Source organism: Lutra lutra, chromosome 14, assembly GCF_902655055.1.
Source record: "Lutra lutra chromosome 14, mLutLut1.2, whole genome shotgun sequence".
In the NCBI taxonomy this organism is placed as follows: domain Eukaryota; kingdom Metazoa; phylum Chordata; class Mammalia; order Carnivora; family Mustelidae; genus Lutra; species Lutra lutra.
In genome coordinates, this window is record NC_062291.1 from 3,914,209 (window position 1) to 3,923,432 (window position 9,224).

A 9,224-nucleotide genomic window follows, 5' to 3' on the forward strand; every position below is an offset into this window, starting at 1 on the left:
ACAGAGAGATATTTAGATGGGGGTGGGGTGGAACATGTGGTTATGTGTCCACCCACCCGTAGGCCGTCAAGAGGGGTCACTGTCATATCTGCATGTGGGAAAGGTGACCGACTGTACAAATTATGTCTTTGAGAAATGGAGACAAGTGACAGAAATGGGGTGGAAGGTATAATGACCCGTGGGGTCAAACGAGAATTTATGTTTTCTTACTTAGGCTGAAAAAAAGAAAAGACCGAAAAATAATGGGAAAAAGTCAATGGCATATTGGAAACTCAAGGATTTTGGAAAAAGAAGAGGTCCATAAGGGGAAAGATGACTTTGGAGTTAGAAGGGCTCTAGGAGGGGGCCTCTCAGCCTGCTGATTAGCGGTGCTCTGGGGCACTCTAGAGTAGAGGTTCCCTGGGGCTCAGCGAGGTGCCGGTAAGGAGAAGCAAGCCTGAACATTCTCCTTTCATCTGCTTCACGAGTTGGACTTTAGGTAACATTTCTGTTCTTACAAAGAGAAGGATTCCATTTATTGAAAAATGTTTGCATAAAACTACTGCCTTGATAAGAGGGGAGCCCTTTTGAGACTTTGAGACCCAAAGGGAAAATGGAAAGCGAGATTTACATGGAGATGACCTGAGATCAGAGGACGAGGGGGTGGTGGGAGGCAGCCAGGTTTGGAACCCTCTGACGAGGATGGGCTCGAGGCTGCCTACTGGGCTGATCAGAGGGAGGGGTCACGAAGAGCCAGAAGTTCACGAGACATTTGCGGAGTGTGGTGTGGGCTCAGTTTATCTTTCTCCAGCATCTCCAGTCCAAGACAGCCCGGAACAAAGCTGGCTGTGAGGGTACTCCCGTTGGGGGCCAGGCTCCATGTTGAGACCGTGTGAGCACGGACTAGAAGCCTGGTGGGTCATGGCTTGGTGGGAGCCAAGGGAAGCTGGAAGGACCGGGATCCTGGTGAGGGTGGGGGACCTGAGGCCGAGGGACCCAGTGCTTGTCCTCTGTGGACCGAGTGAGTCCGAGGCTGTGGTTCCTAACCGCTAAGAACGTTTTGGTGGAACTTGGCTCTACAGATGGACGAAGGGCAAAAGACCAAACTCCCAGGGCTTCACAGGGCCTCTGCTTTCTCACAGGCAAGGCCTTGATGTTTGAGAGCGAAGAAGAAAACATCCTCGAGTCTCTGCCCCCACGTTGCTTCCTGCAAGCTGATCTGATTGGAAAGGCGGAGGTCTCTGTGGATAAATTGGGCTCCGGGCTTTGGGTGAATAGGAAGGCACAGATCCCTCATTCATAGCCGGCAAATTATTTAGAAAGCCAGTTTGCTAGAAAACAAGGCCCCAGGCTCACGGGGATCTGTTGGGGAAGCAGCGCGCTATCCCAGATGCCCTCATCCTTGAGCCCCCCCACAGCTCTTGTGTGTTCTTTTCTGGAATCACGGAAGGAGAAAGCTTGAGGAGAGGAATTCAGGATCCCGGGACAAAGAAAGAGGCGTAAACTTGCTCCTACTTGAAAGGAACACAAAGGCCAGGCCATCTGTCAATTTCAGTTGTTCACACCAGGCACCCTGAGCTCATCAAGCAGAGGTCGGACCTCTCCTCATCGCTCCTGGGGCTCCAGAGAACAGCTGCCCATTGGTGCCGTCCTCTCTGGGCACACGGCATTGAGACACAGCATCCTGCCCTTGACATAGCAGTCGGCCCCAGCCAGTGACCAATCATGACTCCGGTCCCTCTGGAGCCGGTGTGAATTGACTGCAGCCAGACTCACCCAGTGACAAGTGACAGACAGCGGGTGACACAGTGCAGGGGGCAGGGGGCAGGTGGGCTGCCAGGCCCAGGGCCAGCGGCTCCCGGAGAGTCATGAGGGCCGGCAGTAGCCTCCCCTTGGTTTGCAGAAGTCAACGGGGGACCAGCAGCCAGCAGAGCCCCTCCTGATGCGCTCCTGACTCCCCAGGAGAGAGCAGAGGAAGGTGGAAATGGAGTTCTGGCTCCTTAAGAAAAAGAAGTTGGCTTGTGCAGTAAATGCATCTCTTTCTTCTCGTTTTGCCTTCCGGAATGAGGAGTTGAGATTGGTCTCCTGTCTGGAAGGAAGCTCTTCCCTTCCTCTTGCTGGCTCCAGCCAATGTCATCGTGCTCCTGCTTGCTGACCTTCTCGGTCCAGTCAGTACTCAGGCTTTCAGGATGGGAAAGGCTGAGAAGGGCCTCCTTACAGCAGAGGCTGTTGGCGGTGCAGGGGAGCAGGAGGGCCTATGGAGGGAAAGCGCTGTGTTCCTACCCTTCTGCAGCCCGCTCCCACAAGATGATGCAGAGAGAGACGGGGCCACGGCTCTGGCCTTGGAGACACGCTGGCTTAGGAACCCAGAGGTACCGGGACTGCACCTGGTGCCTAACCTGAGTCAGCCAGCCGTTCCTCTCCCAGCTTTTCTGACTTCTCACTGCTATTCCAGAGCTCCCCCCTCTCGGCCCAGCTATGGACCATTCCTAAAGTCCGTTCACAGACTGTGGGCCCTGAGAGCTGCAGCTTGGGAGCACGGATGCAGACACACACACGCACACGCAAGCACACAGATCCACACGTAGGCACACGCTCATGAACGCACACACACACAGAGCTAAGACCCATCGGAAATCCTGGCCCGGGAATGTGAAGCGTTCAGAACCTGGCTCAGGAGACAGAAGGGGCCTAGGAAGGCACGAGGCACGACCAGGTTGACTGACTGAGCAGCTCTGGATTTCAAAGCAATCCTGACCTCCCAGCCTCCCTCCGCCGGGTGACACGGCGCTATGATTTCAGGCCTAAAGAGAGCTCTGTTCTTTTTTCATAGACTTTGGCCCTGGGGGCCGTTTTTGTCGCCTCCCGGTCTAGTCATAAATTTAATGGGTTGTTGAATCACCTTCGCGTGCCTGGGGCCTGGGCAGGAGTCTCTGTCTGTCAACTGTGAAGAGAGAAAAATGCTGACCCTTTTGGCCTTCGACAAACTTTAGATTCTGTTGTGATTCATGGGTCCAATGAATGACACGTGAGAATAAGGAGTTGGTCTGTTGTTGTTTTTTTCCCCCCCTTGAGAGAGCCATGTGATAGAAATCGTCTTTGACCTCAAAAAGCTCAAGTTCCTGTCATTACACTGACCCGGCTGACCCTTGGGTCCAGCAGCACAACACCTGAGCGAGAGCCGTGGCCCAGGACTGGCCACCATGACCCAGGCCTTAGGTCATCCTTTCCCACCCCTCACTGTGCAGGCTCCTGTCACCACCTCTGCAGGTGGCCTGCCAGTCGCTCTTGCCTCTAGATCAGGAAAGTCACTTTGAGTCCCCTCTGGTCCACAGCCCGGCTGCTGGCTGCTCTCTTCATGCACGTGCACACGCCCCTTTCTCAATCGTAACCCCCTGTCCCGCCTGCACCCCACACCTCAAGCTGCTGAAACTTCGGCTCTAGCGGGTGAGTGGGGCTGGCTTCATCGGGCAGTTTGAGGGGCCCCCCAGAGAAGGACCTCATGAGTTTTTAAGAGATCCCTATTCTAAATTTTTCATAAGGCCAGTTGATCCTCCATTGAGGGATTTTTCGAGATGAGTTTTTGTTATTTGTCTATTTAGAAATCTTTGCATTTATTTATTTATTAAAAGATTTTATTTATTTATTTGACAGAGAGAGATCACAAGTAGGCAGAGAGGCAAAGAGAGAGAGAGGGAAGCAGGCTCCCTGCTGAGCAGAGATCCCGATTCAGGACTCGATCCCAGGACCCTGAGATCATGGCCTGAGCCAAAGGCAGAGGCTTAACCCACTGAGCCACCAGGTGCCCCTTATTTATTTTTTCGATAAGCTCATTGCATTCTAGGCCTACTAAATCCTTTTATGATTCAGAGAGGTCAGGTGCTGGCTCGTGGAGCTACTCGAAGGGTCCTCAAACACTGACTTGCATAAGAATCTCCGGGAGCTCCCCTAATGCCGATCGCTGTACCTTCGCCTTAAAAATTCTGGTTCCGAGGGTCTAAGATTGGGAACTGAAATCTGCTTTTTGATGAACACCGCAGGAGATTCTTATCTAGGTGATCTAAGGGACCCTGCATTAGTTAATAGCTTACCATTTGCAGATAGTCCGTTTTTACAGAGTTCGAATGTCTTAGAAGTAGATCCATGGGAGATGGGGATGCCTGGGTGCCTCAGCTAGCTGAGGGCCTGATTCTTGATTTCGGCTCAGGTCATGATATCAGGGTCCTGGGATTGAGCCCTGCGTCGGTCTCCATGCTCAGCGGAGAGTCTGCCTGAAGATTCTTTTTCTCCCTCTCCCTCTGCTCCTTCCCCCACTTATCCTCTCTCTCTCTCTCTCTCAAATAAATAAATAAATCTTTAAAAAAATTTTTTTTTAAATGTGGATCCATGGCAGAAAACCTCATAGAAATATAATTTAACATGGTTTTGAGGTTAACCATCTGATTTATCATGGTTCTTCTGAAAAGTATTTAAAAATAAAAAGCCACTAGCTTTACAGTTTCCATAATACACAATGGCGAGTGACGGTTTCCTGCAGACCCTCAGGTGCCACTGCCCCCTGCATATGTGGTGTTCCTGTGGATGTCCCCATGGGAGGCTGGTGGAAGGCCCCAGGGATGTGCCCGGCACAACCCAGCCCACAGTGCAAGCAGCGGGGTTCACACCTCAGCCCGTGAGGCCACCCAGCCACAACGTGTCCTTTTCTTCCTTCACCTGCCCTTGTCCCTGTCCTTGACTGTGCAGGAAACCACCAGAAATATCAGGCAGGTAAATTACAGAATGACTGTTTGCACAATCTCTGTTGATTTAGAGCAAGTGAAGGGCGGGAGATAGAAGGAACAGAGCCAGGCAGGCCGTGAGAAGAACAGAGAAAACCAGTGTTTGTTTGGTCTAGTTGGGTCACTGCTTGCTTGATATTCTGTAAATACGTGGGAGTTTGTGTGAAATCACCATTTGGCAGAGTCCCTCTTCTGCAAACATTGTGTGAAGGGACTGGGTTCACCTGAGAATAAATGCAAAGTCGTGTTGCACATTTCAATCACCTCTGTGGAAAATATGGCTGCAGCTGGTCCAAAGAGAAAGCATACCCAAGTTCCACTTTCTGCACGGATTAGCCTACCTGGGAGGCCCATTTTAGGGTCTATATCCATCGAAGGAGTGAGAGCGATAAATACGTAAGGCAGAGTTTCATGGCTTGGCCCCAACACCCCAACTGATGGCGTCATTTGACCGCCATGACTGGCAGATGTTCACTGAGGGCCGTGTCATTAACTCTTCCAGGGACAGTCGTTTGGGCTGGTGACAGGGAGAACAGGGTCCTCCCCACACTGCAGCAGGTACCATGACGGGGAAGCTTTTGACATCTTCATGACTTTGACCCTCACCAATTCAAACCACGGGGCATAGAATGTAAGAGATATAAGGAAGTTAAGAAAGAATTCAATTATTTTATTTTACAGGTGAATAAACTGGCCCACAAAAATGAAGAGACTTGTACAAAGTGAACTATGTAATCAGTTGTACAACCGGCCGAGATTAGCTGTTGAATTACATCTTCACCAAAAGGAGTCAGATAAGCGAGCTTATCTTTCATAAATACTAAAATACTTCCTTAGATCTTTGTGGAATGGAGATAGGAAAAGGGTGAGAAGCAGAGATAAAGAGACCGTTGGGAGGGGGGAGTTAAGTCAGGCTTCCTGACAGCAGTAGAGCCTTTCACGGTGTGATGTTTAAAGGGAAATTAATTCCAGACACGGAATCTTCATAACCTCAATTACCCTTGGACACTTGATGCCCCTTTTCTCCCTTTCCTGTCTCAGGTTGGCCACTGGAACCATCTTCTTTTTTACTATAACAAGTAGGAACTCTCCTTATTACTATGGCATGGCTTTTGGTTACTCATGCCAACTCTATACCCAAGAGCTCCAACAGAATTTATGGGCAAACTCTCTGCGGAGGTTCTGACCCAGGGTTAAATCAAGCCTTTGCTTGCATCCTGGGGACTGGAAAATCAGCCAAGGCTGGATCATCCTCAAGTCACTGGGCAGCAAGACGAGGCAAGGCTGATGTCCACGCTTCACGCTCTACCCTAAAATTTCTATCTCATCTAGAAAATCCCGGCGTGGTGTGTGGGAGGTGGAGAAGGTGCCCCAGTGGATTCATGGTGCGACCATTAGGTCAGCGTATTGTAAATTTCATGTTTTTCTGCCATCTCAACATTCCCACAAAGAGGCTATGAGCATCCCAACCAGATAACCAAGTGTACCAGTACGATAAGGCCGGTCCCTGCTGCAAGTGCCCCTTCTTGCCTCCCTGACAGTGACCTAGTAACATTAAAATGCACCTGACCCCCAAACTAGGCCCTTGTTCATGGGGCCTCACTGCCTCACTCAGCTCCCCACCAGAGTGGCTGAGCCCGTTCCCTTAGGATGCCTTCCACCACGCATAGGCCTCATGGCCTGCAGTGACTGTCTCTCTAGGGCCTGGGAGTATAAGAAATTCTGTTTCCCTGCACCTTTTCTGCATCCCCTCTTGTGGTCACACCTGAATGAGCATCTCTTGAAAATGCAAAACAGTGAGAGTTGGCAGGAGCCTTTGGTATGAGCGAGTGGTGTAAGATTCCACCCAACGGCAAGCCCGGTGAGATCTCAGCCTGCACGGATGCCCACACAGGGCCCACTCTCTGCTGATGTGTCCACACTGGGAGCAGAGGTTCACCTCTGGATAGAGTGTAATAACAAGGACATTGGAAGATGTCAGTGAAAACCACTCCTAATCCTGACAACGGAAGAGTGATTGAGAGCACCAGAGATGTTTTGTCTGGAGAAGAGAAGAAGGACGCAAAAGCTGTGTTCCAGCGTGTGAAGAGCCATCGAGTTTGTCGTATTCTCACAGCTCTGAAGAGCAAAACTAGACCTCGAGTTCTTTTCCATCTAGATAAAGACTTCCCAACAACAATAACAACAAAAGCCTAAATATTGAATAAAACTCCGAAAGCAGTCAATCCCCATACATGGAGGACTCTTGGAGGAGAGAGTAAGGGATTATGGGCAAGGGGAGGTGTGAGTGGAGTGCATTCCTCTACAAAGAGTGGAAGACGGGATCTTTCAGGTCCCCGGCAGCCCAAGATTCAATACCTCTACTCGGAAGGTAGGAAAAAGGCCATTTCTGGGCCTGTAGGTGCCGTGTTCCTTTCCCGTGCCTTGCGTATGTGGTTGTTTTCCCAGGTAGACTCTTTGAGCTGGGAAAGGGTTATGGGTCTAGAGCTAGACAGACATCGGATGGACACTTTCAGCTGGATTTTGTGTGAGATAGAACACAATTCAGAAAGGAAAGTAGCCTCACAGAGTGTATTCCTCATGCCCCTGATACCTCTTTTTGTGTGTGACAACTTAGACAAATTTACTTCCTCTTCTCTCCTCCTGCTTGTCCATGAAAGGCTTCTCCTAGGTGTGTGAGGACCCCCAGGCATCCCTGGGAAGGATAAAGGTGGCAAAGAGCTGACAGCATCCCACTCAGGCCATAATCCTCCTCAGACCTTACCTCAAAGGAAAAAGCCCCTTGACACTGTATGCGCTTTCCGTTTCTCTCTGCTTATAGGGCTTGCGGGTGTAACCTTGAAATAATTATTATACTTTCACAAAATAATGCCTCTGGAATCTTGGGATGGAGCCCCACATTGGGCTCCACGCTCAGGAGGGAGATATTCTCTCTCTTCCTCTGCCCCTCTCCCCACTCATGTTCTCTCTCTCCCTCTAAAATAATTACATCTTTAAGAAAAATTAAAATATTTTTAAAAGATTTTATTTATTTATTTGACAGACAGAGATCACAAGTAGGCAGAAAGGCAGGCAGAGAGAGAGAGGAGGAAGCAGGCTCCCTGCTGAGCAGAGAGCCCAATGCAGGGCTCGATCCCAGGACCCTGGGATCATGACCCGAGCCGAAGGCAGAGGTTTTAACCCACTGAGCCATGCAGGCGCCCCAGAAAAATTAAAATATTTTTTAAAAAAGAAAAAGAAAATAACCCGAGCCATTCTGGGTGCCAGAATTCAAGACCAGTTCCCCTAGGAAGACGGGCATTTGAAATGGGAAGATGAGTTTTGCTGTCCTGTCAGAAGACCATTGTCCACGTCCATGTTGAAGACTGGCCTGGAGGCTAACCAGCCAATAGATTAAGAAGCTCACCTGCATCCTGGGGTTTAATAACCACCCAGCAAGGAGACTCCAGAGAAGCCAAGCATAAATAATAAAAATTGATAAAATCAAAGTTCAGGAACTTCAAACGGCTTTCACAAAGTCACGCCAGTGGGAAGTGGCAGAGCCGAGATTCGAACCTGTGTCTTCCCATGCTGAAGCCAGTCGCCTTTCTATCCCAGAGCACCTGTGCTCTGTAACGATCATTTATTTCTATGTTCTTGCATGTCCTTTCTTTCTTTCTTTTATTTACTTTTTAAGTAGTGTTTCCCCAGAAAATTATCAACTAGACTTCAACAGCACTCAGTTTTCACAGAAAACCTCCTATGAGGCTGGTGGGGGGCAACTAAGGGTTGGAAGTTGTATTTGTTTGCTAGGACGTCTGTCACAAAGCCTGGTCTGTAGGCCAGGTGGCTTCAACAATAGAAATCCATTGTCTCACAGTTCCAGAGGCCAGAAGTCCCAAATCAAGGCATAGGCTCCGTTGGACGTCCGAGGTAGGGGAGAAGGAGCTGTCAAGGCCTCTCTCCTTGGCTTGTTGATGACCGTCTCCATGTTCCCATGGAGTTTCCACTGTGTGTGTGTGTGTGTGTGTGTGTCTGTCTGTCTGTCTTTCCAGATTTCTCCTTTTTACGAGGAGAGCAGATATATCAGACGAGGGGCCTGCCCTCACCCAGCATCTCTTCCTCTCAACTAGTTACATTCACGACAACCCTATTGCTCAGTAATGTGACATTCTGAGATTAAGGGATTAGGGATTTTAGGATTTTAACAAATCTCTTTTGGGAGACACAATTCAACCCTTAGCAGAAATTATCCCAGAAATCACTATCCCATGGATATGGGAGGTCTGGGACTTTTCATTTTTGACCAATTTTATTTTGGTCACAAGACGAGAATGCACTTGAACCGTTTTTCCAGAGCATGTGTGTGGTGGGGGGAGGGGTACATGCACGTGGCTCAGAGCGAGAAGGGACCGTTAGTAGCAAGACAACCCTTGTCTTCTAGTTTTATTCTCCTGGGTGCCCGCTACGGAAGAAGCCTGGTGATTC